This window comes from Euprymna scolopes, chromosome 5 (assembly GCF_053919585.1).
Source record: "Euprymna scolopes isolate OS-2025 chromosome 5, ASM5391958v1, whole genome shotgun sequence".
NCBI lineage: Eukaryota > Metazoa > Mollusca > Cephalopoda > Sepiida > Sepiolidae > Euprymna > Euprymna scolopes.
Window position 1 is genome coordinate 116,898,548 of NC_136486.1, and position 5,867 is coordinate 116,904,414.

Genomic DNA, 5,867 nt, shown 5'->3' on the forward strand with positions numbered 1-5,867 from the left:
CGCCGGGAACGGACAATGACTGTTAAAAAATACAGCCGTTCTTCACAAAAATAACACGAGCAAATGCAAGCAAGCGCCTCAAACCAGCACCTACCCCCAGTGACCATCAGTGCTTGTCATATGTAGTCAGTGGATGCCAGTCTTCAACGATGCTCAAAAGTTGAATACAAACGATTTAAGTTCGCAGCAGACAATTGGAGATCGACACTGACTGCCAGTGGCTACCAGTACCTGCCAGTAATCTCCTCAAACCAACACTATTCGCCAGTAACTCGCAACGCTGACAGAAACAGCATGTGGCTTCGTCTAGTTTCCACTGACAATGTCCGACTGTTGAAGCCAGATGACTTTATTTGGGCTAGGGATGCCAGTGCCAACTGTTTTCCAGGGCCGTAATTTACTTTGTTTTTGAAACATCGAACTTGTTCTGACTTAGTGCCATACTCTCACCGGAATATTCTAGTACACGGACCCAGTTAATATAAAATGGGCAGTTTCCTTTAGAATTAAGCGAAATTAAATCGGATTGTCTGACTGGTTATTAGGTTTCCCGCTTTCTTTTACTACTTGATATGTTTACGTGATCGTACTGACAATAGTTAGGTGTTTTAATCGCGTGAAGTGATAAAAGTATAAACATATATTCTAAAGAACAAAAAGTCGCTTAATATAATGGTACGATTCCCGTAACCCTTCCACTTTTTGAGTTAACAGATCGGCGGCTTTACTTTTGGACCAAGCCTTGTTTATCTAAACCCTCACGCTCGTACAAATGCGTGTATATATATATATATATATATATATATATATATATATATATATATATATATCATCAGGATTTCGTCACTTTCGAAATGCGTAAAGAATAATGCGTTTCCTATGGTGTACTTCATTTGTATTAAGCAGGCAGAAGACATAACTCTGAGATCTTATAGATCAGCGGTCATTATAACATCTTATAAACGAAATTAAGCAATTAATCAGATATACTGTGTTACTGAACTGCTACTGCATAATCCACTCTTTACGAGCATTGTTTAGCCCGAAATAAACATAAGCTTGCGTGAAATAGAGATGTCATGTTCTCTTGTCAATCACACTTGCTAAGTATTATGAAAATCTCTTGTAGATTGTTGAAGATTCTCGCTAATTTTCGCATTTTATTATTTTGTATTAAATTAAGCTGGTCCTTAACGTTTTACAGAAACACTTTGTAGCAAGCTGTGGCATCGCATATTCTTGTATAAAAATCTTATATTAATTTATTTATTGCGGACTATTATTCTCATCTTTATTAGTTGTTATTCCTAGACGTTTCGGCCAACTATTCCTCTGCCCTTCGTCAGGTGGTAACCGCGACGGATAGGAACTTCGAATCTCCTAACTGTATTCTCCGCAATCACTGCCATCTGACGTTGCTATCGTCTCACCACGGCTTTGGGTAGGATTGAAACCGCTATCTTCAGACAATGCTCATCTGAAACCGTGGAGATTCAACGTCTCTATCAACTGCGCCACGGGCCCTGAAGGGCGATAAAGGTTTGATTTTTTTACCTTATAAATCCACGTTTATTTATTATCTAATCTTCTATGGTCGGGTCCGTACCGAATGGTATAGTTATTATTTTAATTGGAATTCATTATTTAGATGGGTATTATTTATATCAATTTAATTATTTCGGACTATTATTCTCATCTTTATTAGTTGTTATTCCGTTGGCCGAAACGTCGTGAAATAACAACTAATAAAGATGAGAATAATAGTCCGCAATGAATAAATTAATATAAATAATACTCATCTCAATAATTAATTCTAATTAAAATGATATTTTAAAAATCCTGTATGAAAAACCTTAAAACAAGCGAATTTAATTGCATAGTTCAAATACTGTGTTACGTCACTTTCTCATATGAGCCAAACTCTTGTCTTTTTTCTTATTTGACTTTCATAGTTAATCTAGATGACGTCAATACCGCTAAGGAAGAATATATACACTTACTTCACTACATAACAATATCAATGCCAAGTAATAAGCAGCTCAGATTGATATCTTTTAGTAGAGTTTCTTAGAGAGCTTTAAAGTGGATGTCATGTGTCGAGATCGAACGTGGTATTCAGTTTTAATATTGTCGCTCTGCAGTTCCAATATTTCAAAATATTATATATTATACAATTACTATGACAATCAGGTTTAAAAATCATCTGCATTTTTTTATATTATATTGCATAAATCATAGTTTAGATTGTTTTCTTTAAAAAATGTTATCAATGTTTTAGCATCATTCTTCGCGATAAAATTTAAATTTTTGTCTCTAATGTTCTGCTAACAATAAATTCTCATAAACCACTCCTCCAATACACCTGCGTAAAACTTGTATACGTGACGACTATTTCGCATCTGCATTAGTTGACAGTATCGTCCCTGGTGAGTACCTTTGACGGGATGATGCTGGCACCGGTGTGATGTTACAGACATTATCAAAAGGATAAAATATAAAACGATGAAAAAATAAAGAAAGAAAGCATATGAACAAAAACAAACAAAACAAGTTCTATATAAAAGAAAGATAAAGGTGGAATAAAAAAAACGTAGATAAATTATAAATTGATTTCACAAAAAACGGACGAATGAAATTGGAAAAATACATAAAGACTATAATGTATTAAACAAAAAACAAGAAGGAAATCTATGATCCATGTCTCGAAAAACGATTTGATAGTTTCTTTAAAGAAATGGAAGAAGGGTGACTAAAACGAGTGTAGCATGCTATATATATATATATATATATATATATATATATATATATATATATAAAGCTGAACGTGTGTGTGTGTGTTGCTGGTCACGAATAGGCTCCTATATGGTTGACTATTATAGAAAACTGATCAAATATAATAATAGAAGATGTATCGAGACACAGGAATGCATATGTTTCATCTGGCAGAACGGTGTTTCATTAAAATTGTGGGGTCTGAATTCGCGCCTGGTCTACAAAGTATGGAAATAAAAAATTTAAAAATGAAAATGAAAATGTACAAGTGATTTTGATATAGATGTACATAAGAATACTTTGATAAGTATGTTTAAACTTAAATACGGATGGTATAATAAAATTGTGGGGTTGGCGTTCGTCCCTGGCCTCCATAGAATGAAAAAAGGCACAAACTTTTATAGAGACTTTTTCATATCTATCTGCGTAAGTATACTTTTATAATTATGTTTCAGTTTGAAGAAATATAGAATAATAAAAGTAGGGATGTTCGTTCGCGCCTGACCTCCATGGAATGGGAATATGTCACAAAGTTTAACAAGGTTTTTTAATATAGATTCACAGAATATTGTGATAAGTGTTTCAGTGTGAACAGGTATGGTATAATAAATTATAGGGTTTATCTATTTTATTTTTACTTTCATCACATTTTGCTTCGGTTTTGATACCCCCAAATTCGAAGCTATCTCTTTACAACCTCTCCTTTTCATAAGCTATCATACTTTCATAAATCAGAGTCCATTTTCTGTAGGCTGTTTTTGAACCCAGTCAACGACGGGTACTTTTGCTAGTTATAATATATATATATATATATATATATATATATATATATATATATATATATATATATATATATATATATATATATTCTTATGGTTTTCTCCACATGTTAGGTAATAATAGTATACGACTATTTTCATATACAATGTCATATATGTAGTTCTTTCTAATAAACCGTTCCACATTAAGAGTACAATGAATTCTCTTATATAAAGTTACCATATATGAAATATTTTTATGTATAATATTAACGATTTTATAGGCGTATGTTTTGTATAAACTGAAGTAATTTCATCGTTGTTTTATTTGATTTAAAGTTGTGTGTCTTATTTATATATTTCCAGATTGGCTTTTATTAATAACTTTCTAGAGTTTGTTTTTACAATTTGTAAACTATTTTGAAAATTATTGGTTATTCATCAAAATTCTAAAATATTGATTTATACTAATGAGATCATTTTCAAATATTGCTAATTCTTGCTTTAGTAGAGGTGTCATGCTTTAAAATGATGGCTTTTGTTTTTATAATGATCCGAATTCCGGTAATACTCTCAATTTTGTCTTTTAAATACATTTTCTCTTCTCTCTAAAATATAGTTTGTATAGTATCATGACTATCTATCTTCTATATACTGTTCGATGAATAATTAAATATTATTTCTTCCGTATTAATGTCTTTCTTAATGCAATTCAGAATATAAAGTACTAAATATATATATATATATATATATATATATATATATATATATATACATATATATATATATATATATATATATATACATCACCCCCATAAATAAATAAATATATATACATATAAATATAATAGAAAGAAAATGAAAACTATAAGTTGAACTTTACAATCAAAATTTATTGTTCGACTGAATACTCCAAAAACAATTTACAAATTTAAATATATATATATATATATATATATATAAATGTATGTGTGTGTGTATGTATGTATGTATGTTGCTTTTAAGTTTCCTTGTAATTTAATTACTTTGGGCGGTGACTCGCAAACCGGCCGACATTACCCGATGGAAAATACATTTAAATATATTTTGATAATTGCAGATTTCGTATTTATTATTCTATTTAATTTAACCAAATATAAAGTATTGATTTAAAAAGTTAAAAACAAAATTACTCGTGCTCCACCACCCAAAAGTGAAAGTAATACGTTTCGTTTACGATTTACTTTTCGTTAATGCCTAAGCTATAAAGAAGAAGACATGTGTGTTGCACGGTTGAAAATTAAAACATAAACTAATAGCTATTACGTTACACATGCATATTCGTTATGTATTTTTTTGCTTTTATTTAGCGATATCTTTTAATGAATTAAATTATTTATCCAAAGTGCATTTTACATAAATACGAGTTGAGAATTTTCGCTTTTACCAATTTGGTATCCCCAAATAGGGAGCGACATGTATATTGTTATTGAAATAAAATTATCCACTGACATGTGTCAGTGGATAATTTTATTTCAGTAGCACTATATATATATATATATATATATATATATATATATATATATATATATATATATTACAATAGAAATATGGAGCATGAAAAGTAATATGGTTAAGCTTAAACATCGAAATGTAAAGAACTAGTTGTTAAAACTGGAAAAGTAAAGGACAAGATATTCTAGTAAAATGTATAACAAATTCATGACTTAAAATATTGCGGCATTGAGAATTTATTATATAATGTTATGAATTACATTTAAACAAAACTTCTTAATGCTGCAATATTTTAAGTCATAAATCTATTATATATTTGACTGGAATATCTTCTCCTTTTCTTTTCCAATTTTAACAAGTCCTTTACTTTCATATGTTTAAGCTTAACCATATTACTTTTCATACTCACGTGTTTCTATTGTAATCAATGATTTTTCCAGGCTTCTAATAAATTACTGAAGCGATTTGGTTGCTATGGAAAAGCGTCGCTCATCTTCTTACATATTTTTACGATTTGGAACACCAGAAAAATTCATCATATATTTTGTTACTGGATAAAAATTGAAACACAATTTTTCCCAAGTTTTGAATATACACAGTTTTGCAGGTTCTTTAACATGATTGAAACTGAAAATATAACTGAATATTCATCAGCGTACATTGTCTAGAACCGAAACAGCCTTGACTATAATCTGGATAGTAAGAACTTCAATATTATCGAATTTAATCTTATTCAATCTTATATTTGATCTTTTCAACTGTATATAAGCTTTCTATAATAGCTCGACGAATTGACAGCTGTCTCGACCTTCATAAGAGTAAGAAACTGTACATATAGTATTG